This window comes from Temnothorax americanus, unplaced genomic scaffold, assembly GCF_048541705.1.
Source record: "Temnothorax americanus isolate GAGA-0224 unplaced genomic scaffold, ASM4854170v1 Scaffold8, whole genome shotgun sequence".
In the NCBI taxonomy this organism is placed as follows: Eukaryota; Metazoa; Arthropoda; class Insecta; order Hymenoptera; family Formicidae; genus Temnothorax; species Temnothorax americanus.
The window spans coordinates 6,439,033-6,466,473 of NW_027509802.1; the positions used below are offsets into that span (position 1 = coordinate 6,439,033).

A 27,441-nucleotide genomic window follows, 5' to 3' on the forward strand; every position below is an offset into this window, starting at 1 on the left:
CTGTAAAACTTTTACCAGTCTTCTATCATGTTCTTCTTTAGTCTTACCCCAAACAATTACGTCATCAATATACACTTTTGAACCCTCTGTGTCAAAGATTGATTTAAATTTTTCCTGAAATACTTCGGGTGCTGAGCATATGCCATATGGCATCCTTAAGAATTTATATCTCCCGAAAGGTGTTGCGAATGTGCACAGATCTGAGCTTTCTTTATCTAATTGTACTTGGTAAAAACCATTCGTCGCATCTAGCGTACTAAAATACTTAGCCCCATTTAATTCAGTAGTAATCTGATCAAGAGTAGGAATTTGACAGTGTTCGCGTTTGATTGCCTTGTTTAAATCTTGTGGATCTAAACAGATTCGTAATTTCCCGTTAGGCTTTCTGACAATGACAAGACTATTTACCCAATCCGTGCTATAATCGACTTTTTCAATAATACCCTGTTTTTCAAGAGCATCCAGACTTTCTTTTAATTTATCTTTAATGTGCACTGGCACTTTCCTCGCAGGATGTACTACAGGTGTTGCATCTTCCTTCAGTTCAATGCGATATGGTTCCTTTAAGCAACCGATACCTACAAACAGCTCTTTGTTATCGTTAATTAATTTATTATAATTTATATCTATTGACTCGACCTCATCTATTTTCTGTACTAAGTTTAATTTAATTAAAGTCAATAATCCCAACAGTGGTTTCTTATCTGTATCTATCACAAAAAACTGAAGGTTATAACTCTTTTTGCCAATTACGCATGGTATGGTACAATCTCCCACTATTCTAAGCAAATCACCTGTATACGCCGACAATACTACATTAGTTCTTTTCAAAACGCTTTTTGGAAATCCTAACCTGTTATACGTCTTTAACGGCAAAGTATTTACTCGAGATCCCGTGTCCATTTTAAAGTTTACCTCCTTGCCTCTAATTTTAACGTTAGTTGTCCATTCACCTGTCGGAATCTTATTTGTACCTTTCGAATCTACCGCATCGACATCTATTGAGCCGATAAACATGTAATCTTCCGGATTACCTACTTCTCCTACTTTATGCACTTTATTTTCCGCCTTATTTACCTTATTTTTATTTTTAAAACATTGACTCGCGAAGTGATTTTTAATTTGGCACGTGTTACATATTTTTCCATACGCCGGACATTTATTGATCGCATGAGACCTTCCGCATTTCGTACAGTCTATTATTGTTTTGGTTTGCTTGACATTTCCACCGCCCGTACTTGTGGTAGCTCGTTGACCTTGTTTACCGCCCGAGGTCGTCTCGCCATGCTGGTTGCTATGCAGATTTCTCCGCCGGTTAATGGCGTCCACGCTGTTTCCGTTGGTTTTCACTCCCTCAATGGCGTCGCTTCTCGCTTTCGACATCTCGATGATTATGCACTGCTCGATAGCCTTATCGAGAGTTAACTCGTCTTTTTGCAGCAACTGTTCACGGATTGTGGAATTACTAACTCCACAAATTATCATTGTTTTGACGAGACTGTCATGTAATTCACCAAGTTTACACTTCATGGCCCTTTGTTTCAGTTCCGTGATGAACTGTTCTAACGTCTGACCAGGCTGCTGTCTATAAGAGAAGAATTTGTATCTCTCATAGGGTAAATTCTCCTTCGGCAGGAAATGTGCTTCGAATTTCTCGAACAGTACAGCAATTTTGTTTCTCCGCCTCCGAGAACGTAAAGGTTGTATATATCCTGAAGCCTTCTTCACCAATATAGTGCAGTAATTGAGCACACTGTGTCGCCTCCTCTCTCTTATTAATTTCCGTAGCCACGAGATAATTCTCGAACCGGGACCGCCATGTCTTCCAGTTCTCGGCGATGTTGCCCGTCATGCTCATCGGCGAGATACCTCTGTGGTCGCTCATTTTCATCGTTCTCCTGTTACTTCGCACCTCTTAATTATTGTAGATCGTAGTCACTTTCTTAATTTGTTTTAATTTGCCGACTACCGACTGCGCCATGTAAGGTGTAGGGACAATTAATAATACGTCGTGGCTGGTTGGAGGCTAGCTTATGACTGAACTTTATTGTCGACACCTAGCGGTCGTCGCGTCCTCTATTATAGAGTTGATGCACTAAGTGCTATCTACCTTACATTGAACAACTTAGATCTATTGCTGATTTGGTTCAGGCTGAGACTGGCGAGCTGTCTGACACCAATGTTGACGGTTTCTGCAACGTGCTGTCTCGCAATTTGTTGCAGACTCGATGTGTTTGCCCCTATGAGGGTATTCGCGGTCAGAAGGCCTCCAGCACGATGGCTTACGTCGGAATTGGTGGCTCGTATGCGTGTCCGCAATCAGTTATACAAACAGGCTAAACGTTCCCGCTCTCTATTGGGCTACGCGACCTACAGACTTTTCCGTAACCAGCTGAATGCGGATATCAAGCGTGCTAAGAGTGATTTTCATTACAACTCACTCATCAATATTACTGATCCGGCTAAATTATGGCGGGAATTGGCTCGGCTGGGACTTGCGAAATCGACCCTTATTTCTCCGTTACATTTTTTTTACGTCTAATCAGCTTAACCTATACTATGCTTCGGTTTCTAATGCCCAGCCTCCTTGCATGTATTCTGATTATAGCTCGGCCATTGCTCTAGTAGGCCCTCTTGTTAATAGGCCTGAATTTGTTTTCTCTTCTGTCTCACCTTGCTCTGTTTTTGAGGCTATTTCTGAGAAGCCTCTTCATTCATATGCATCTGGTGCCGACGGTATTCCTTTGTATGTTTTGCGTATTGCTTGGCCAACTATCTCGTCATGTTTGACGTCTTTGCTGAATCGATCTCTACATTCTTCTGTGTTTCCGTCTGAGTGGAAGAGAGCTTATATTCGTCCACTCTCAAAAATTCGAACACCTCTTTCTCCGTCTGACACTAGACCGATTGCTAACTTGCCAGAACTGTCTAAAGTATTCGAGAAGATTGTGGCTGCACAAATACTTGACTATTTACACGAGCATGACATCCTCAATCCCAGACAGTCTGCATATCGCTCGAGTCATAACACTCAGTCAGCTCTTCTACGTGTTTGCAACGACATCAAGCAAGGAATTGATGAAGGTTTAATCACTATTATGATTCTCTTTGATTTCAGCAAGGCGTTTGACACTGTTCCCCAACTTATCAAGCTTCCCTACTTATCAAGCTTAAAGAAATTGGCTTTTCTGTTGCAGTCCTAAACTGGATATTCTCGTATTTAACTGGCCGTTCTCAAGCAGTTATTGATGATGCTGGGAACCTCTCTGATTGGGTATTTACCTCATCTGGAGTTCCGCAAGGTTCCGTACTTGGCCCTCTCTTGTTTATATTATTCATCAATGACATATGTAAAATTTTGCGTTATGTGCTTCACATGATATTTGCTGACGACATTCAAATTTATCTTTCATGCTCACCTGCCAACATTTTACATGCCTTGGAACTAATTTCGAGAGATGCCAACGCCATTTTTAACTATGCCAATTCCAACGGTCTCAAACTCAATCCTGCAAAATCAAAAGTCATCATATTTGGCAGTCAAGCGTATGTAAACGGCATCGATCTTGGCAGTACACCGCCTATTGTCGTAAACAACACGCCTTTATCTTATGTGAGTGAGGTACGGAACTTAGGTGTCATCCTCACGTCCAATTTATCCTGGACGAATCATATCTCGTTGGTTTCGCAGAGAGTCCATCATGCTTTATACAATCTGAAATACAATAAAAACTCTCTTTCCACCAATCTCAGGATCAAGCTCGTAACAACCTTGATCATACCGCATATTGACTACTGTTGCCTTGTATACCATGGTCTGACCAAGGAACTGAACACCAAGTTGCAGAGACTTGTAAATTGCTGTATTCGGTTTATTTACGACCTTAAGCGAAATGAACACATTACTCCATATCGACGTAGGTTGAATTGGCTTTCCGTTGAAAATAAACGATACTACCCAAGCAGCATTTTTCGGTTAACTTTCCGACTAAGGACTACTTTTCTACTAATCACAACGTTGTAAGCGGTTCAAGAAAGTTATAAAATGTAACTTATAATTACTAACGTTTTTTGGACGTTGTCTAAACGTTAAAATTACGACGTGCTTTTTTTATCACTTTCCCAACGTCAAATTCGAAACAGTTTAAGTCCTATTACCCGACGTTAAGATATTTAACGTTCGCCTGACGTTATACTCTGCACTACACTTTTCGAGCGACTTCAATACGTAATTCCCAACGTAAACCAACGTTTTGTTATCAAACGTTGTAAAACGCTAACGTTGTGAAACGTCGCCTGTGGTCATTTCTGACTGACGTTAAGAAATCGCGAGAAATGGTAACAAATTCTGCCTAAAAAAATGTAGAGCAGATTACTGCTGCGTCAAGTGTGCATCGTCGACGGCAATTCGCGGCGTCGTGCGTGAGCTACGAGGACTATGCGACGAATGTTGACGATCCACGGCCGAACCGGTCCATCTCATCTCACGCGGTTATCGTCGCGTCGTCGGGAAATAACGCGCGCGCGCCGCGCGGTTCACAGCTCGAGAGCGCGTTCGCTCGGCTGCACGGCTGCCATAACCATGCTCTAGATCACCATATAGATGGTATTGCATAGGTCGGATTTGGTTAAGATATACGACTCATTCACAAATCTAGTATAGAATTTTCAACTAATTAATACTTTATCGACATGTTAAGTCAGTTTGGCGACCTTGTTAAGACTTTTAGTCAATATAGGTACAATTTTGCCTACAGTGGTATACTACTTAGTTTGGAAAAGTCGGAAAAAGTTAATTATTTTATACGAAAAGACAAATTTTAGTAGAATTTATCGCACCTTTTACTACGTAAAGTTTGATATAGTGTGGAACGCTGACTTCGCCATTTTCATTCCTCAAAGAGGAAGGCAAATAATCCGCCATTTTCCAGTATATTTAGATTTAAATTTTTTAACGCACTTTATTAACAATTTAAAGCATTTATATAATATCTGTTGTTAAAGTTTTGACAACATATTTATCTTAAAAGTAATTTTGATGAAAAAAAATTAAAATCTACACTTTGGAAAATTTTAGTTATTTATTAGAATATTTAGTAAATTGGAATATTTTAGAAAGGATTCGTCTAATTTTGACCTATCATTTCCACATTTATCAATAAAGTGGGTTTTGTTATACAATTTCAGTGCTGGGTTCGTGTATTTATGGCAAAATTACAATAGTATCAAAGACTGCGCAAACTATATTTTTCCTATAAAGCCATTTTATTTGTACCAAATTGATAAGTACGTATTATAATACATTTATTACACCAATGCCGTCATATGGTTTGAATGGAAGCACGAAAACTACACCTAAAATGTACGTTGTGAAAAAATAACCTCAGGTCTAGCAGAGTGTACAAAATCAAAGTTTACATACCAACGTTAAAACTGGTGGAAAAAATGTAACCTCAATTTAACTTATATAAGTCGGATTCCAACGTTGGTACAACCTAAATTTGATTCCCCAAATTAGTGCAAAAGAGGGTTGAAACGACGTAGCAAAAACGTTGGATACCAACGTTAAGTGTGTTTATCTTAACGTCGGGCGGACGTCAAAATGCTGCTTGGGTACTTTCTTGGATGCCAGATTTATCGTATCCTGCACTTGAGCTCACCATCATACCTGCGTGAACTTTTTACTCCGCCTGATCCTACTCTAAGGAAGTCTGACCGGCTTGCTTCATCTTCTACTCAAACTTTTCATATTCCCGCTCATAGAACAGTCGCCTATAGATCCTCTTTCCAGCTTTCCTCCATTTACTTCTGGCATTCTCTTCCTAACTCAGTTACCTCAGCATCGTCTTTTGCATCATTTAAAAGCCTACTTCGCATGTTCTTGCTTTCATCTGAGTCGGACGTATGAGTCTTGTGTTCTTTCTTCTTTTTTCTTCATTGTTCTGTGCACTCCCTATTTTTGTATTACATTGCGTTACCCTATTAGGTTTTAAGTTGCGCTAGTCCCTAAGTTGCGTTAGCTATAAGTTTGTTTTAGTATTATATTACTTTGTCTGAGAGTGAGCATATGCTGTTGTAATCAGACATTGTTGTCTTTTTTGCCCCTTAGCCATTGCTCGGGCATAATTAAACGTATCAATCAATCAATCAGGCTCGGCTCAAACCCCAGACAAGCCTCGGCAAACCTCACATCCCGTACGAAGCCATGTGTCACTCGTCCTTTCGTACCGTTATCCCATTCACTCTGCCATCTTTCATACAGCCTAACATTCAACAACTCCAAACTCTCGTCCACATCTCTCGCTCTCACTTCCTCTTCGCTCACAACACTTCTTTCACCTAATCTCCAACCATTCTTGATTCTCACAGTCATACCTCTTTTCACGCATTCCAGGTCCCACGGAAGACCACCCATCAATACCTGCATGGCCTCCGTGGAGACCGTTCTACAGACACTCAAACAGGCGCTCATCGCCACTCTTTGGCACCTGTTGATCGCCACTCGCGCATACTTGTACTCCATGGCTTCGTACCACACGCTCGCACCATACATAACACACGCAGCAAACAAACCTTTATATATCACGCGCCATGCTCTCTTCTTCAAACCCCATTTGCTCCTCATCACACGTCTCAATTTTCCCACCACACTCACACACTTCTGTCTCATACGCTCCAGGTGCGGCTTAAAACTCATTCGCTCGCCCATCCACACACCCAGATATCTCACACACTTCACATACCTCACATGCTTCCCATTCACACTAACGCTCGGGTGTCTCGTTTCCGACATATTCCCTTTCAGGAGCATCATCACCGTTTTGCTCTCTGAAACTTTCACACCGACACTCGCACCCCATTCGCTCACTATCCTCATCCACTCGTTCCCCTTTCTCTCCAGATCTGCCCGGCTCTGTCCTTCGACAGGCACGAACAGATCATCGGCATACGCCGTCGCCATACATCCACGTCTGCGGAGTTCCCACAGGAGCTTATCCATCTGTAGGACCCAGATTTCCGGGCCACAGATGGACCCCTGCGGTGCGCCCCGCAGCACCTTCTTCCACACTTCCTCATTCATTCCTATCATACATGCCCATCTCTCATCAAAGTAACTCCTCCACAACCCAATCTCTTCACATTCTTCCTCGCACAGTTTCTCAATCACGCATGGCCATTCCAGGTTGTCGAATGCACCCTGGAAGTCCACAAAAATTCCCAACACATACTTGTACTCGGACCCACTCACACACTCACGCACGCTATTCCACGCACTCTCGGTCGAACGTCCCTTCACAAACCCGTGTTGTGCCTCACACATTCTTCCACTCATCAATCGCTCCAGCCTATTCACCATCAATCGCTCCAACACTTTCCCAAGCACAGACAACAGGCTGATCGGTCTGTAAGACCCGGGGTCCGACCGCACTTTCTCTGGGGACTTCAACAGTACAACCACTCTCGCTTTCTTCCACACCTTTGGAAAGCAGTTGGTACTCAGGCACACATCATACACTCTCTTCAGCCATCCCGGAATTGCGCGCCAAACAGCGCGCACCATTTCCGCCGTAATTCCGTCCAACCCGGGTGCCTTACCCACTTTCATCGCCCTCACAGCCACATCCACTTCATTCCACTCGAACGTTCTTTCAGTCATCTCTCTCTCTGCCATTCGTACATCTTCCATTCCCGTGTCTGGGAAGAAGCGATCTAGCAGCACATTCGCACTTTCCTCCCACGTACTCGTTGTCCTATCACCCACTCTCATAGCGCTCAGCCTATCACGTCCGTACTTGCCCATGCATACTTTATACACGTCACCCCATGGATCTCGATTACCCTTGTCACTCACGAACTGTCTCCAATTCTCCTCTTTTACTCTCCATATCGCTCTTTTGTACTCTCTAAGAGCACGTTTGTACGCATTCAAACATCCTTCCACTCGACTTCGATCTCTCCCTCTCATTCGCTGGTAGGCACGCCTACGCTTCCTCACATCCTTCTTCATGCGCTCAAGCTCATTCGTCCACCACACAAGCTTCCTCGCAACCCCCCACACACTCGCCTTTTCATTCTATTGTCATTCGCCCTCAGGATCCATGATGTGACGCGCTCCGCCAAGCTCTCCGCGTCACAGTCATCCATCACATTCACAGCATCTTTCGACGCATACTCCGCTAGATCGCTCATGTAACCTTCCCAGTCCACGTCTTTACACACCCATCTACGCATACCTTCCATTCGCTCAGCTTTCTCGCCATAGATCATACGTATCAGCAACACATTATGGTCGCTGATACCCCAATCGCTCTTAACTCCCCATTCGTACCGGCACCCCCCAAACGCATCGCTTACGAGAGTCACATCAATGTCGCTTTCCCCATTGGGTCCGCTAAACGTGTAACTCTCGCTCGGCTCATTCAACACAATCATACCGTTCGCGACAATCCACTCCTCAAGCATTCTGCCACGCATTTCCCTTTCTCTACTGCCGCCCCTACCCTTACTGTACCATAAGGGAGAGACAGCATTTGCATCCATACCCACCAACACACGCTTTCCTCTGGTTACCATTTGCACCCTGTCCATGTACGCCAGGTAAGGCTCGATGTCCTCACCGAACCGGCAGTACACGGACACCACATACATCTCGCCGAAGTCTCCCTTCAGCCATACACACACGCCATACTCATCCGAGCACTCCCTTACACACAGCACATCGAGATTGGGATCATTCACCACCACTGCTGCTTTGACATACTCGCTCTCACTCACAATCACATCCATTCGTAGCGGGAGTCCAACTACCCTTCCATCCTTCACACACGGTTCCTGCAGCAGTGCCACACTCACTCTACGTTCACACAACATTTCACCCAGATCACACATAACCGCATACGCTCTCTGACAATTATACTGCACCACATTCATACTCGAGACACCCTGCGAGTCCTGCCTAGCCATTGATGGTGTCAGCGCGCCTCTCCCTTGCTACCGCGTACGAGGGACACCCCCTATCGTCTACCGCGTGGTCAGCCGGTCGCCCCCGCCTCTTACAGACGGCACACACCCTCGGCCCAGCTGTATTTGGGCATTTATCCTTCCTATGACCCCCTTGATCGCAGTGGGAGCATACCTCTTCCGTTGCCCTACAGTGCCTCGCTACGTGACCTAAGTCGAGGCATCTAAAGCACCTAGTTGGTGCTGAGAAATCGGCTATCCTACAGCTACGCCAACCCACATACACCCTTGACGCTTTCATAAGTTTTCCCCGCATATTGGGTGTCACCTCCAGTACCCAGTTCACGGTCTCCTCATTTCCTTTACCCAGCTTAAACCGGAACACGCACTCCTCCTCATAGGCCTTTGCGTCTAACCCATGCAATAGCTCAGGGTTCTGCCTAGCTATAGCGCGTCTGACACCATCGACCTCCATATCCCTAGGCACATCGTACAAAATAACACGTGGTCTCCTAGCAGCCGGACGGGCCACCGTGAGACCTTTTTCCTTAATTGCCTGGTTGGCAACAATCTTGTCCGCATCCGCCTTCGAGTGCGCCTGGATTATTATCCTTCCATCCCCAGCCTTTCTTACGTTCCTGACTCTAATATTCGACGCTACCGGGTCTATTACCTTCAGTAGCGTCTTTTTTATATCGTCGACTGACCTCTTGTCAGCACCGCTCGCCACAACAACCGAACAGTCCCTATCTCGCGGTCCGTTCCCACTCCTGGTTGCTGGTGCCGCCACAACTTCCGGACCGATCTTAGAACCGGGCTCCCGCCTTCCAACCGCCTTCGCAAACGTTACAGGCGGCGGCCGTGTCACCGGCGTTGGGCGATTCGCCTCCGACCTCTCCGCCAGGCGACCCCTCAAAAAGGTGTTTTCACACCCCAGCTGCATGACCAGCTTGTTAGTCTCGCTGAATAGCGCGGAGACCTTTTGTGCCGCTGTTTTGCTAAATTTAGCGTTGGGGTCCGACAAAATGCACTCCAACTTTAGTCGGATGTCATGCATCGTCCCAGCAGCCAATATTTCTTTTCTCCCGGCACCGTCCCGAGTAAATACGTCGTCGTCGCCAGACTCGCTGTCGTTCGCGCTCTCGCTACTGTCACCCATCCTGGGCAGGGCCGAGTTTGCCCGTTGCTGGCCGGTTCCTCCGGCCATACCTCTTCCTACCGCTTCGTCCGACTCGCTCTGCGTGACCCTCACAATAGTCTGAGAGCCAGGCGGGCTTTCTCCTCAACTTCCCACTACGTTTGAACGTACGTTGGAGTGGGTCACCCACCAAGCTCTCCTCGTCCGTCCCTGTCTTGTCTAACGTCTGTACGTTTGCCCACTTTTTTAGGTCGTGCGCGGGTGTCTTATCCGCGACCCTCACGTCAACTTTAGTTAGTGCCACCGACACTGCCTTCGTGATCGCTTTCTGTCCAGAGACCTTGTCGCTGCCTGTCACCGACTTTGTCACAGTCTTGTCCGTATCCGTAGCCTTGTCCATTTCCGTTTTTGCCATTTTGTCAACGCTTTTTTGTCCGTCCGGGTTGAGGGTGTTTTTTGTGGTCTTCATAATGCATGTACTCTAAATTTTACGACGGTTCGGCCATCATGGCAGCCCATACGCATATGGGCATCTATCCCCGCCGCTTCAAAGCCCTAGTTAAACTGCATGAAAGCTGAGAAGCAGCTTGTCGGGTGATCAGCCCTATTCATGCAGACGTGACTCTATAGAAAAGGTTATGTTGTTTGATGCTAGAGGTTTAACGTCACCCCTACTGATTGAGCACGTATGCTCCGAAACACCGCCCACTCAAAGTTCGGGCTAGACGTTGCCAGTGTATCTTCCCACTAGCAGGATATGAGGAAATAGTGATCAGCTAATCCTCCATACATACGCCCGGGGGGCCGACTTCAACTCCCGAATAGGCTCCGCCCGGACACGGACAGCGGTTCTTCCACATTAAACATGCGGTTTCACATGGACTTTACTGGCGCTAGGCCAGAACTTACCATTTATTACGCCGCAGAGGTCAGGTACTAACATGACCGCATCCTACGGTCGTGGGGCTACTACTCCCCACTTGGTTAGTCTTCGGGAAATATTCATCGGCACCCGGCCGCATCTCTGACACCCGACTGTTACAATTACGGACACGCAAACGAACATAGACACTCACGCACTCACACACCCCCAAAACCCCCGCACCCCCTCCGGAAAGAGCCGGTAGCAACCCGAAGGCCCGCGAGCCGGGGGAAGCCCGCGTATCGCCTTAACTCCGTTGGCCTACGACGGCTAAGGCCGAAGCCCGAGCCAAATCGTAGTTACCGGTGGGAACCACGATGGAGGTGGAGTTCGGCTTGACCGTGATAGGCTAAGTGCTGCGGCACAGCATGTATTGCGCTTCAACAATCCTGTAGATCATGACTTTATACTACCCGACGAGGATCGCCGACCTCAAAAGATCGGCGCCGCGTGTTGCCTTAGATGGTGTTTAGCAATCAGACCCAAAGTTTTCCGCGGCGCGCTGCCTCCGGCGGCGAGTAGCTCAGCCGCGTGTTGCTTTGCGGGCAAACACGCGGCGTGTTGCTTCCGCCGACGACGGTCACTCAGCGGCGCGTTGCCTTGTGGGCACTCACGCAGCATGTTGCTTCCGCCGACGGCAGATTCGCCGCGGACGGCAACACCCACGAGGAAACAAAGTTCGCCCGCGGCGCGTCACTCCGAGTCCGACGACTCGCGATGCCAAGTTTTTCCCGGCGTGTTGCTCTACAAACGCAACTAAACCGAACTGAGTGCGACGACTCATTCTACCAGATATTCCGCGGCGTGTTGCTTTCTAAATCTAAAACCTGTTGAGGGTTGTGGGTTTAGTAGATAGGATTTAGTAGATAGGGACAATGGGAATCTCGTTAATCCATTCATGCGCGTCACTAATTAGATGACGAGGCATTTGGCTACCTTAAGAGAGTCATAGTTACTCCCGCCGTTTACCCGCGCTTGCTTGAATTTCTTCACGTTGACATTCAGAGCACTGGGCAGAAATCACATTGCGTCAACACCCGCGAGGGCCATTTAAATGCTGGGGCTATTACCATATTGCCAAGAATTGCACGAGACAGGAAACATGCTATAAATGTGCAGGAAATCATAAGGCGAATGAATGTACGACGGCGAAGAAGAGGTGTGTAAACTGTACCTATAAGAATCAGACGTACAACTTGAAGATAAATGTTAAACACGAGGCGCTGGATTCGGAATGTCCGACATTTAAGAAGGTATTGGAGGAAGAGAAAAAAAGAGCCGGCTGGGAAGATGCAAAATAGCAACTACAGGGAGAAGCGGAATTACCCTGGTATACAAATGCGCAAAACTTCTTGGCGCATAAGGATGAAATTCAACATCAGATTATGAAGAGGGTGAATCCTGCGATTCTAGCGTTATCGGAGACTAGATTGACTGTAGAAATTGAGGATAGTGAGGTCAATGTACCGGGGTATAGTATAGTTAGATGTGATGCTGAAAATAGAAACACAGGAGGAGTGCTGTTATATATATATATAATATGTATATATATATATATATATATATACATATCTATCTATATCTATACTTCTATACTATTATATAAAACCCGATTGTCCGTCCGTCCGTCCGTCCATCCGTCTGTCCGCGAACTACTCATTCGTTAGTGGACCGAATTTTTATCAAGGGTACATGAAATAGGGGTAGAATTTCCCGGGTAGTGCTATAGGGTGTATAGTTTTTCGTTACCGATTTTCTGGAAACCGGTTTTTTTAATTTCTTCAATTTTTCGGGAAATAATCGACCGAATCTCAAAGAATTATGTATGAAACGGGTAGAATTTTCCGACAAGTGCTATAAAGTGTATAATTTTTCATTACCGATCTTTTTGGAAACCGGTTCCGAATGACCGAATCTCAAAAAATTGTACATAGGGGTTGAATTTTCCGGGAAATGCTATAAAGTATATAATTTTTCGTTACCGATTTTTTTGAAAACCGGTATCAAAAGTTTGACAAATTTTTCGGGAAATAATTAATTGAATTTTAAAGAATTGTACATAAAACAAGGGTAAAATTTCCCGGAAAGTGCTATAAACTGTATATTTTTTCGTTACTGATTTTTTTGGAAACCGGTATCTTTTTGGAAATTGGTTTAATTGAAAGTAGTATTTTTCAATTTACAGCATTTGAGAAAGAGAGAGAGAGAGAGAGAGAATTTATTATGCCCAAGCAAAGGCTAAAGGGCAAAGAGTAATATAGCAGTTACAATAATATCGCAATTACAATACTATAGCAGTTACAATACCACAACAATTACAATAATATATAGCAGTTGCAAGATGCAAAGATACAATGTGATATAAACAAAAGCGAAATATAGCGACAGGAGCTAGCATGATATGCATGCTCTCTCTCATAAGGCAAGCAACCAGCAATCTCAATAATATACACTATAAAACTAAGAACTAACGCAACTTAAACTAATAATGAGTACAGTGAAAAAGAATAAAATAAGGAGCAAGTACTGAAAAGAACTAAATAGTGTATATAAACTAAGAACTAAGGCGTAGTGCAATTTACGAGCTAATAATAAGGAATGAAAGCACTAGAAGCTCTATACCAGAAACAATGTTATCCAATTTCACATGCAAGCAAGTCGATATGTCCACGAAAGGAATAAGCGTTGAATTTAACAAAACGTATCCGAGAAGAATTATGCCGAACGATCAAAGAACAAGGGACGAGCAGGTCGGACCAGTCAGATAAGTCAAATAAGCATTGCAAGGTCAGAGTTAGAGTTGACATAAATAACAGGTTTGCCTTCAGAATGCCTGACACGTATTCGACCGCGTCGTAACCAAACATGCTTATAAGACCTTTCTTTGGCAACACGCCTTGTTAATTGCAACAATTCGTAAGTGTCTTTGGAGAGAAGCTCATTTACAAGAACTCTTCTATCAGAATTGTTACCGCACACATCACTTTGCTTAAGCAGTCTTTTGGCTCTCTTTTTTGCTATAATAAAGTCGCGGACAGCACTCGAGGCTAAGGTGACTATGCAAGAGCGAGCAGGTACAATTGTTACGGGTCGGTCGTGAACTGCCGCTGGCGGAGAATTTTTAACTACAGTTCTAACATCAAAAATATGACAAGAAAGATGTGGGACATCTAGAGCGTTGAACACATTATGAGCAAGCTCAGAAGGAGTAACAGACAATGTCGCCGGCAGTCCCGATATAATAAGCTCGTTGCCTTCATAAATCTGCTGAGTAGACCGAGCGGCTTTTAAGTCTTGGAGCTCTCGCACTAAATTAGCATTTTCCTGTTCTAATTTAGTAATGCGCTGACTGTTTTGAGCAACGGTGTCAGCAATTCGAGTTAAACAATCGAGCTTATCAGTGATTCCTTCATTTGTCCGCTGTTGATTTTCAATAAGAACTAAAAATCTAGCATCTGACTCCATTATCTTATCAGTGATTCCTGCATTTGTCCGCTGTTGATTTTCAATAAAAGCTAAAAATCTAGCTTCTGACTCCATAAGCTTCGCCATCAGCACGCGCAAAAGCTCGTCAGTAGTATTAGGCGAGTGTGAACGAGAGAAAGAGGCGCCATCAATATTAGATGTAGTCAGTGTAAAAGGCATGATAAACAAAAGTGAGTCTTGCAACAAGCACTAGCGGACTTCGTACCAACGTAAGTTTTGACACAACCCTGCATGTGTTGTATACAGTCGTTTATTCACTAGGCTTAAAAGAAGTAGAGTTATGTAGTATCGATCCACAAACAGAGTGTTCCGTATAGATGTCACGGAGATCAACCCGAGCAGCCAATCCGCGGTCACTTAGATAGCACGTGTTCAGAAAATAGCATGTAGATAGAGAAGAGCGGCAACGATAGGCGCATGCGCAGCTGAGATCGACGCCTTCCACAGAAACAGCCAAGAATTAGGTTAGAACAAGCGATGATATTTGCCACAGAAATGCTTTTAATTAGGTTGCAAGCACCAGAAAAATAATGATAGCACGCGACAAGCGACAAAAAACCTGCTAATACCTGCAACAAAATGGCCCGGAGGCAACTTACGGCAGAAAACAGATTCACTTGAAGCAGGAGCAAAGAGAATAGACAAGCAATGATACTCACAGAGAGAGAGAGAGAGAGAGAGAGAGAGAGAGAGAGAGAGAGAGAGAGAGAGAGAGAGAGAGATTGATTGAGCTTTATTAGCCTTCTCGGCTATTTTTTACATAAAATATCGTTAAATTAATTCCTCTACATGAGGTACAATATATTCTCTTAACCTACGTTTGAAAGGTTCAATTCTTTCGCATTGCTTAATTTTTATCGGCAGGGCGTTATACATGTTTAAACCTTCATAAAATATACTTTTCTGTGCGCTTCTCGTCCTGCGATATTGAATTCTAATATTCTCAGTCTGCCTCGTTTGCCGTCCACTCACATCTCCTACTATTTCTATCCTATTACTTAAATGTTTTGGCATTATTCCTCTTACTATCTTAAAAATAAAAATACATACATTGTACATTAGCCTCTATCTTACATTCATAAACTTAAGGGTTTGAAGCATCAATTCTACTTTTGTATATCGCGAACATTGCAGTATGACTCTCATGGCACGGTTTTGTGCCACTTGCAGTCGATTCAGTTGCGTCTCCCCATGCCTATTAACATCGTTGGGCAATATTCAAAGTGAGGCGCTATGATAGACTTATACACAGTACATCTAGTGTACGCCGATATATCATTTCCTATTCTATTCAGAAAACTCACTTTTTTCCCTATTTTCTTTAACATATAATCATAGTGATTCTCCCAACGGAGTTTACTATCGATCATTACACCCAGATGTTTCGCTATCTCGACACGCTCAATTATAGTTCCATCCAAACTTTTTACTATTATGTCTGTTTTTATTTCTTTCCTTATACTTCTAACTATCATATATTTGGTCTTATCTGCATTCATTTTTAACATATTCACATTCATCCATTCTTCAAGTATACCGAGCACCATATTTAGTTTTATTTCTAATTCCTCACAACTTTCTCCTGTTACACTTGCGGTCGTGTCATCTGCAAATAATATAAATATACTTCCCTCAGGACAGACTTTAACTATATCATTTATATATAAAATAAACAATAGAGGTCCTAATACTGATCCCTGTGGCACGCCATATACTGTCTCAATTATTTTAGAACATATATCATTGAATCTAACTTGTTGCTTTCTATTACTTAAATACGATATTATCCATTCCAGTACCACTCCTCTTATTCCATACTGATATAATTTTTCCACTAATCTTACCCTATCTATTGTCTCAAACGCTCTTCTAAGATCCAGGAATAACACCCCCACCATTTTTTTCTCCTCAATTATCAACTTCCATTCCTCGATAAAACTTTGAATTGCTGTCTCACACGACCGCTGTCTCCTAAATCCCGATTGGTATTCGGTTATTATTTCATTGTCTTCTAGAAATTTTTCCAATTGTTTTTTTACAACTAACTCTAATACTTTTTCATATATCGGTAACATATTGATCGGTCTATACTCGCTCGCTTTTTTTGGTTTGTTTACCTTTGGTATCGGTATTATCGTGGATGTTTTCCATCCTTCTGGAAATTTACCTGTCCTAAGCGAATCATTTATTACCCCTACAAACTCATCTTTTATCACAGGTAGCACCATCTTCAGTATATCACTATTTATCCCTTCCTCTGTTCCGTTCTTTCGTGGTAGTTCCCTAACAATTTGTTCCAGATCACTTGCACTAATTGGCTCAAAATTTTCCATAATTCCCTTATTCTCGATTACATAAATAGGTCTCCTACCTGTGCCTTCTATCCCCTTATTACTAATAGATTGCACAATGTTGCTAATACTTTTTACATAATATATATTAAATTTATCAGCTATATTGCATTCTTCTATGTCTTCTAATATTTCAAAATCTACATTATCGATGTTCTCTGAACCCCTTTGCTCACCTTTAATTAATTCTTTCAAAGTTTTCCACATTTTTGTAGGATCACTCCTATTATTATCTATCATATTCTCATAATATTCTTTCTTTTTTGCCCTAATAAGTTTAACTACTGCATTTCTTTCATTCTTGAAAAATCCCCAGTCCTGTTCTTTGCCTGAGCTTATTGCTCTACTGTGAGCCTCATCCCTTCTATCTGTTGCCATTCTAATTTCATCTGAATACCACATTTTCCCTTCCCATATTTTCGGAATCTTAAACTTTTTCTTAGGTGCTACAGTATCCATTACACTTACTATACTATTAACAAATCTCTCCGCCCTTATACTTATATCTAGCCCTTGACCTTGCTCAGTTCTTTCTTCCATTATTCTAAGAAATTTATCTACATTAAATTTACTATAATCCCTGCCTCTGAATTCTTTATATTTATTTCTCTTTTTATTCATATTAGATTCTACTTTTAGCCATGCATGGTCCGTTATTTTCGGTTTTTCATTCACTTGTACCTTTATTTCTTTATTCGAAAAAATTAAATCTATCATTGTACGACTATCTCTTGTAACTCTCGTTGGACAATCAACGTATTGCCTCATCCCTAGGTTTTGCATTACCGTTAATAATTTCTTTGTGTAAAATGAATCTACCATTATATCTATATTAAAGTTCCCTATCACTATACAGTCATACTTTATTATTAGATCTTCAACCGTATCTTCCAAAAATCTCACAAAATCGCCATTTGACGCACTTGGCGAATGATACACTACTGCTATCATATCTTTATATAAATTCTCTCTTATTTCTATCACCACGCACCAACAATTTGACACTATCTTTTTCTTATCAACTATTTTAAATTTAATATCATCTCTAACATATATATATATATATATATATATATATATATATATATATATATATATATATATATATACATATATATATAAATATATATAAAGTATTTATATATTTTAATAATATCTCCGGTAGCAGGATGACGTCTTAATGACGTTTTATTAAATGATTAAACGAACTTACCTGTAAGTGAAGTTCTATCATAATTGTATGAAGCGCCTCTTCCGAAAGATAAAATGTAGTACTCCTTGACTTTATGCCGAGGGCGCCACAAATTCTAAAGTTAAACCAAAGTTCCGTGCTCTCCCGTCTCCCAGCGTCATTTTTTTTTAAAGGTGCAGCCGTAGCGTAACAATATTACTCGGGGTCCGAATTTTTCGGACTTGGGTATAGGGAGGGACCTATCTTTTGGAAGAGGCGCTTCATACAATTATGATAGAACTTCACTTACAGGTAAGTTCGTTTAATCATTTAATTGTATTTCGCGCCTCTTTCCTCAAGATAAAATGTAGATGTTTAAAGTTGGCTACGGCTGTGTGACATTGAAATAAATATGATAACCAATTTTGACTAAACAAAATAAGACATAGTTATTTATATCATAAACAAAACGCCAGGAAATTAATACATAGATATATAATATGAACATAAAGATCTTTTCTTAGATTACTTAATATCTAAAATGGCTTGCCCATATAAAGTTTGATCTTGAACAATGGGCCTATCATAAAATTTAGCGAAAGTGGCTGACTTTTCAGTCCAACCTGTTGAGTTTCTAATAATATCAATATTGATACCCTTTCGTTTTGCCGCGGACGTAGAAGCATGTCTACAGCTATGTGCTGAGAAAATGTTGGTATCTATACCACAGTCTTGCAGCAATTCTTTTAGCCATCTGCTGAGGGTCTGTTTTGCTACTTTTTTGAAAGGCTTTCTGAAGGATATAAATAAGAACTTGATATCCTTTCTAAGAAGTTCCGTCTTTTTAAGATAATGCTGGAGTGTATTTGCTGGACAAATATTCAGGTTTCTCTTGTAAAAGGGTAAAATTAATGTTGGTTGTTTCTTCCCAGGTTTAGAAGTTTTAATTCTATCTGGCATCTTAATTTCTATTTGGTCTTTCTTGACAACAATGTTTCTTATATCTATTAATGATAAGGTTTGGATTCTTTGGCCCGATACTAAAGCTAATAACGTTATTACTTTTTTACTTAACATTTCTAGTGATAAGTTGTCGTTTGGCAAGTCTTTGAAAAAATCTAAAACTATCTTTGGGTCCCATGTAGACTCGTATTTTGGTTGAGGCGGTCTTAATTTAGCTACCCTTTTGAAGAATCTTCTGATAATATCGTTCTGACCAATTTCCGGCTCCAAAATAAGTGAAATAACTGAACGGATGCTATTAAGAGATCCATATGATGCTCCTTTTTCAAACTCTATTGTTAAAAACTTAATAATACTTGATACTTCAATGTTAAGAAGGGGTAACTTTGTGTTACAAAATTTCCACCATTTCTTTAGTGCGCAATCGTATTGTTTAAAAGAAGATTCGCTTAAGGAAGACATCGAAATATTAATAGATTCCTCTGGAATCCCTTTTTTCAGGAAAACTTCTCTGATAATTTTCCTGCCACCAGGGTAAGTGTCTTCCAAAGAGGATGCGGTTCCCTGTTCGATGAAAGTAAAAGATTACTATTTGGATTGAGAATTAAAGGATCCGATTCCAGCATTGACCGAAATATGGGAAACCATGGCTGTGCTGGCCAATATGGGACTACTACGATACCACTTGATTTTTCTGCTTTAATTTTCTGTAAAACTCTATTAATTAAAATAAATGGTGGAAACGCATAAAAGAAAAAGGTTTTCCAGCTTAAAGTGAAAGCATCGATTGCCATTGCCTCCGGATCTCTCACCCAGGAAGCATAATTTTTACATTTACTATTAACTCTTGTTGCAAATAAATCTACTTCTGAACTTTCTCTACTTTCTAACAATCCTACTAAAAGCTACCTTAGATAATTCAAATTCTGTTTCTTTTTCCAACTTTCTTGATTCTAAGTCTGCTTCTATATTATCGCGAGATGAGATATATGAAGCAAAAATGAATAGACCGCGATCTTCACACCATATCCAAATAGACTTAGCCAGATTACTGAGTTTCTTATACCTCCCATGCGATTTATGTACGCGATTGCCGTTGTGTTATCTATTCTCAAAAGAATATTGCAGTTTCTACGATCTTTTGCAAAACATTTCAGGCCGAAAAATGCTGCTAAAAGCTCTAAATAATTAATATGGTGTAATCTCTCCGATTTTTCCCAATGTCCATGGGTTCTATCTTTACCACACGCCACCCCCCAACCAGAGAAAGAGGCGTCTGAAAAAACAACTAAACTGAACTCGCAATTCGCTATATTTGAAACTCTATATAAAATATTTTTCTCCCACCATAAAAATTCTTCCTGCAATTCTTGTTTTAACTCCATATAAGCCTCATAATTGTCATTGACCTTTATTAAAGCTAAGTATTTTTCTCTTTCCATATCCTTTATATGTGCCTAACCATATTGAATAGCTGGACAACAAGATACTAAAGAACCAATCAGTTGTGTTAAATCTTTGATTTTGCATCTATTCATCTTTTTAAAATCCTTGATCTGATTGTGAATCTTACTTCTTTTGACCAAAGGTAATTCTAATGTCATTGTTTGAGAATTTAGGATAAACCCCAGAAATCTGCAAATCTGTGATGGAATTCTACAACTTTTTTCCTCATTAATAATGAAACCTAAACTCTGTAACAACTTTATTGATGCGTTAATATTAGATTCACACTCTGCATATGTATTTTCTAGAAGAAGAAGATCGTCTAAATAGATAACTGATAAGAATCCTAAACTTCTCAAATAACCTACCACGGGTTTCAAAATCTTAGTAAAAACGTATGGGGCTGTATTAAGACCAAAAGATAAACAATTAAATTCGTAAAGAATACCCTCAAAGAAAAATCTTAGGTATTTCCTGCTACGTTTGTCAATAGGAACCAAATAATAGGCCTCTTTGAGATCTAACTTGCCCATGAAACAATCCTGGCTTAATAATCTGCAAGCAACCTTATAATCTTCAAGTTTGAAATGATCTGTTTTAATAAATTTATTTAATTTTTTTAAATTAAGAATTAACCTGTATGTACGTATCGTCTGGTTTAGGAATTAGGAATATACCGGACACAAATTGATCTTTGCAAGGCTGGCATCGATTAATAACCTCTTTTTCAATTAATTTTCCAATTTGATCTTTAACTATAGCTTTCTCTTTTAGCGACCATAAGGGTTCTTTAGGGAACGATCTTTGAAAAACTGGTTTAGAAAAAGGAATTACATATCTTTTAATCCAACTCAAAATTCTGGAATCGGAGGTTACTTCTCTCCATTTTTCTGAGAAAAATCTCAATCTGCCAGCTGGCTTACTTACAACCGATATATCTAATTTTTCTTCTGCTGAGCTGTAGTCTGTGGTTTTTGGTTGTAGCGATTTCTTCCGTACTGATTTTCCCAGTTTTTTTTGTAGGGCTGGCTCTGAGTGTATGATTTGTTTCGATACCCGCCTGACATCCTGGGTTTTGAGGAGAAGCGTCGAGGCGGGCCCTTGAAGTTTTTTGCTTTTCCTGTATTTTTAGTTTTTGATTTTAACTCCTGGCCCGATTTTTCGATTGTCTTCGCAGCTTTAAGCCTTTCGCCCAAATTTTTGCCAAAAAGCCATTCATCTGATATGGATGAATCTAACGTTTCTTTCTGTGAACTGCTAATGGTGGCGAGAATCAGACTCCTACGAGTTAACGACTCTTCCCTTTGTAGATCTGCTAATAAGCGAGTAGATTTGCTGAGTTTTTTAACTAAAAAGATCTGGGATGTTGATAGTTTTCTATCTTCGTTATCGGCGGTGCTGTTATTGATAATCTCAGCTATAGTGCTACCTAATAATGCAAGACAAGCGGTGATTTTCTTTTGTTTTTCTACAATACGGCCATCTCGTTTTGATGTCGTCTCATTTATAGAAGCCTTAACTTCTTCGTTAAGTTTAGGAGGATCAATCAAAATACAATTCTTTGGTGGAACATGCTCCTTAATTAATTTCTCTCTTTCTTCTTTTGGTAGGCCTTTCTTTAATATATCTTCAATTCGAACCGCAATACTCTTTGGAATGGCCGGAGCTAACACCCTTTCCTGGTCCACGCGGTTACCAATAGCCTCCAAAATTTTTACATCCAGGTCCTCTATAACCACCTCTTCATTTTGCTCAGCTGATTCAATTTTTTGATTGTCTAGGGCGGATGTTTCTTCAATATGCTTAGTTGTCGGTTACTCCTTAGTCGACATTTGCCCTTCTGCTTGTATTGTGTTAGGATAATTATTTAGATCCGTATCTTGATTTGTCTCCTGTACAATATTTGTAACAGATTTGTCGATTTCTTCTAAAGAAGATGATCGGCGATTATTCTCCAGTAAAATCGGAGGACAGTTTGGTGGAGACCGTGACAGGCTTCGTAAAAGATCCTCCGGATCCTTCCGAACGGATTGCGCTGGACTACTTTGCCTCAATCGTGAATGGTGGTTTCCTAGTGTACCATAATGTCCATTTAGCCACAAAAGAAGCTCCAAAATAATTTTATTTTTTAAATAATATTATTATTATGTCCGGACTTTTCATCCTTACAACCGAAACGGTTGTTTGTTTATAACCAAAAAGAAAGAAGATCCGTTCTGTCTCTCATTTGAGCCAGTGTTCACTAACAGTACCGAGCCTGTGGCCCGTTGCTAGGTTAGAATCCCTAACGCAATTAAATTATATCATATTCGATAGCTCGCCAACAGGTTAGAGCCTGTGGCCCGTCGCTAGGTTAGAGCCCGTGACGTAGCGCAATCGATCTTGTATCAAATACAAGCGCTCGCCGACAGGTTAGAGCCTGCGGCCCGTCTCTGGGTTAGAGCCCATGACGTAGCGTAATCGATATTTTATCGTGTATTAGAGCTTATTTGTTTAGTATTGCATATTCAAGTTCGAGAGGATCTGCTTTCTTCGTCTTATACGCTCAGATTTGCGACCGTTTATTGTCTTACTTACTTGAACTTTCCTTCTGTTTCTTAAACTTTCTCAATAGACGTCTCATCTTTTTAACTACTTTATTCTCTTTGCCTTCTTTGTCTGAATCAGAATACCTGTGCTTTGTTTTTCCCATTTTGAATATCTATAATTACTCTTGCACGGACGATGTGACTACCTCGGCACAAAAATAAGGAATGACGCGGGGAGACGGGAGAGCACGGAACTTTGGTTTAACTTTAGAATTTGTGGCGCCCTCGGCATAGAGTCAAGGAGTACTACATTTTATCTTGAGGAAAGAGGCGCGAAATACAATTGATGTTAGAGACATCATTAAGACGTTATTGATACGTCATTTGACGTCACTCTGCTACCTGGGTTATATTAGTTTTACTAATAAAAAGATACTGATAAAGGCTCACGGGATTAAAAATCAATTAGAGACAACAGTATGAGTCAAACTAAGTTTTAATTTTTAAATTTATTATGACAACATTACTGTCAAAATGAACAAAATAGGATGTCGATAAATCGATAAATTATTTGAATTAGGACCAATCTACAATATGTCGCGAACAATGGCAACTTCTAGTTGAAAAGTGTTATTTCTGATTATCGATTGTCAGTTGCTGTCGCCAAAGAAGTTAAAAGTTCGCCAACTCTTTTTTGACAACCGCAATTAACAAGCGTAACCGGAAATAACACTTTTCGGTAAATATGCATAAAAGTGACCTTTAAAAGGTTTTACCTGGTCGTTGCATGTTTATTAAAAAGTTATGAACAAAAAAGTTTAAAATATTTAACAACTTGTGTTAGTGCTAAAGGAAGTAATTTGCTGATATATGTGTATAAACAGTACACATGTAGGCGGGGGAAAGGCTACGCCCCTTTCCCGCAAGCAAGAAGGGGGTGGGGGGTGGCCTCCTTTGCGTGGAAAGTTGAAAACCTGAACTGTACAATGATAGACAGCTATGTGAAGTTGGCCCCCCCCATTATTGAAAAATCCAATAATAACTATTACCATCCGTTTGGTGGTCGTTTGGTGGTGTTTGGTAGTCCATTCCCGACGTTTGGTAGTCAAAACTGTAACTAATAATGCGAAAAAAAGACACATGCGCGTGAAGTTAGCCCCCCCTCTTGTAAAACTCGGCTTTCCAGACTGGTATATCATTTTAACTGTAAGCATTCGTTTGGTGGTCGCGTGCTGACGTTTGGTAGTTTATTCCCGATGATTGGTAGTCAAAGCTGTAATTAATAATGCGAAAAAAAGACATATGCGCGTGAAGTTAGCCCCCATTTTTGTAAAACTCTGTTTTCCAGACTGCGTATATCATTTTAACTGTAAGCATTTGTTTAGTGGTCGCGTGCTGACGTTTGGTAGTCCATTCCCGGTCATTGTTAATCAAAACTGTAATTGATAATACAAAAAAAAGACATACGCGCGTGAAAATAGCCCCCTCTCTTGTAAAACTCGGCTTTCCAGACTGCGTATATCGTTATAATTGTAAGCATTCGTTTGATGGTTGCATGCTGACGTTTGGTAGTCCATTCCTATTTATTGTTAGCTAAAACTGTAATTAATAATACAAAAAAGATATACGCGCGTGAAGTTAGACCCGCCTTTTTTTATTTGGCTTTCTAGACTGCATATATTATCAAACCGAACATTTACTTTACCAATAAATAATTAACCTGCATATATTATTATAAATATAAGAATTCGTTTGATGCATTTAGTAATTAAAAATATAATTGTTAAAGAAGACAATAAAATATATATATGTGTGTAATTATGCGTTTTATAGAAATATTCTTGTATACGATTGCATGTTTAATTATATTTATTTAATTTAGATTTATTTAACGAGCTTTTTATGATTATATATTTTTTGTAATCATTAAATGTGCATAGTCGTAAAAATTACAAAACATAATTAGTCGTTATTTTAATTACGCTCTACAATTTTAAATATTAAAAGATTATATATTACTTGACATTTCAAAAAATAACTATGAAATATGACTACAAGAAGAATTAAAAAAAACTTTTTATATTATTTTATTGTATCGATTTATTATAGAAAAAGCTTGAAAAAAATGTTTTGATGTTAGAAGTGGATTACACCAATTTGATCCATGTGTATTTAATTATTAATTATTAATTATTGAAAATTAACTACCAAACATCATAAAATGCTTATTAAATAAATATTAATGATTATAATTAAACATGCAATCCTACAAGAATATTTCTATGAAACGCATAGTTACACACATATATATTTTATCTTCTTTAACAATTATATTTTTAATTACTAAATGCACCAAACAAATTCTTATAATTATAATAATATATGCAGGTTAATTATTTATTGGTAAAGTAAATGTTACTTGTTCGGTTTGATAATATATGCAGTCTGGAAAGCCAAATTTTATAAAAAGGGGGTCTAACTTCACGCGTGTATGTCTTTTTTTGTATTATTAATTACAGTTTCAGCTAGCAATCAATAGGAATAGACTACCAAACGTCAGCATGCGACCACCAAACAAATGCTTACAGTTAAAATGATATACGCAGTCTGGAAAGCCGAGTTTTATAAGAGGGGGGGGGCTAACTTCACGCGCATATGTCTTTTTTTTGCATTATTAGTTACAGCTTTGACTACCAAACGTCGGGAATGGACTACCAAACACCACCAAACGATCACCAAACGAATGATAATAGTTATTATTGGATTTTCAATAGTGGGGGGGCCAACTTCACACAGCTATGATAGACTTTTGTTTTGCCCGCTGTAAGCAGTGGTGAGGTGAGGTAGGGTAAACTTCGTTTTGCGTGGACAGTGCAATGCTGTCTAATAGTACAAGATCCCGACTTACATCGACCTTCACCCATCTGTTTTCCTAATAAAAGATATTTTTTATCAAACATAATGATTAAACAAACAAATCGCGGATGGGTTGCCTAATTAAATCAGCTCAAGGCTACCCCTAATTAAAAATAATTTAACTAAATTTTTTTTTATTTCTACACTCATTTGTATTCTCAAAACATTCAGCACCGATCGAAAGTACAAAGCATAAGTAGAAAGTAAAAGTTAGGTTGCCTATTGTTTACTGCTCCCTATTACCGGGTTGTCAGGTATAAACAGGTGAGTTGGTATTACTAATTTACACTCATTTGTATTCTTTAATTGACCTATACAAAAAATAAAGATAATTTTACTGCGAACACAGTGGTATTAGGTTGCCTAAGCAAAATCGATCAAGACTTGCGGTTGCCGCGCTTTAAAATCCGAATATTTGAGTAAGCGAGAAGTGCTGAACGTACTATTCTATGCAATAGAGGAGGACGCAGCATAGCAGTTGTGCGTGAAGTAATTGCCGAGTGAAAGAGAGTGCGCATGCTCTTTTCACCGTGCGATAGAGAAAGACAATTCTATCGCTCGAAATTTTTTTTGGAGTAATTACGCATTCATATATATATATATCAGTATTTGGAAACATGCTCTATTGTTTATAACCTCTATTCAAGTGAATTGTTATAAAAAAATGAAAAAATGTTTTTTTTTAAAGGAATTAATTGCGTCCTTGGTTAATTGAACCTCATAATACTTAAAATTTCTTTTTACGAAACATTAATTTTAAGAAACAATTCTTAAATGTTTCATCATTAAAATCAATTATAGAATCGTTTGAGCCGCACAAAAAACACTTTTTTATTTTTCTATAACAATTCACTTGAATAGAGGTTATAAACAATGTTTCCAAATACAGAATATATATACTGATATATATGAATGCGTAATTACTCCAAAAAAAATTTCGAGCGATAGAGTTGTCTTTCTCTATCGCACGGTGAAAAGAGCATGCGCACTCTCTATCACTCGGCAACTAGGACGCACAACTGCTATGCTGCGTCCTCTTCTATTGCATAGAATAGTACGTTCAGCACTTCTCTGTCGCACCCCGCTCGCTTACTCAAATATTCGGATTTTAAAGCGCGGCAACCGCAAGTCTTGATCGATTTTGCTTAGGCAACCTAATACCACTGTGTTCGCAATAAAATTATCTTTATTTTTTGTATAGGTCAATTAAAGAATACAGATGAGTGTAAATTAGTAATATCAACTCACCTGTTTATACCTGGCAACCCGGTAATAGGGAGCAGTAAACGATAGGCAACCTAACTTTTACTTTCTACTTATGCTTTGTACTTCTGATTGGTACTGAATGTTTTGAGAATACAAATGAGTGTAGAGAAATAAAAAAAAATTTAATTAAATTATTTTTAATTAAGGGTAGCCTTGAGCTGATTTAATTAGGCAACCCATCCGCAATTTGTTTGTTTATTCATTATGTTTGATAAAAAATATCTTATATTAGGAAAACAGATGGGTGAAAGTCGATGTAGGTCGGGATCTTAGACTATAAACTTGACTTGGCG

At 40.1% G+C, this 27,441-nt stretch overlaps 1 protein-coding gene and 2 pseudogenes across 11 annotated transcripts in view; 1 reads left to right on the top strand and 2 right to left on the bottom strand.

Annotated features, from left to right (window-relative positions):
• Ttll5 (Tubulin tyrosine ligase-like 5) overlaps positions 1-27,441 on the top strand; it is a 184,687-nt gene that overhangs the window by 122,452 nt on the left and 34,794 nt on the right. The window lies entirely within an intron of this gene.
• The window catches only part of LOC143907127 (uncharacterized), a 225,763-nt pseudogene that overhangs the window by 102,745 nt on the left and 95,577 nt on the right, over positions 1-27,441 (bottom strand). The window lies entirely within an intron of this gene.
• Positions 18,389-23,170, bottom strand: LOC143907126 (uncharacterized; annotated as a pseudogene). Its single transcript, XR_013259726.1, has 2 exons — positions 23,016-23,170; positions 18,389-22,509 (listed from the first exon to the last, which is right to left on the bottom strand). The product of XR_013259726.1 is annotated as an uncharacterized LOC143907126 (transcript).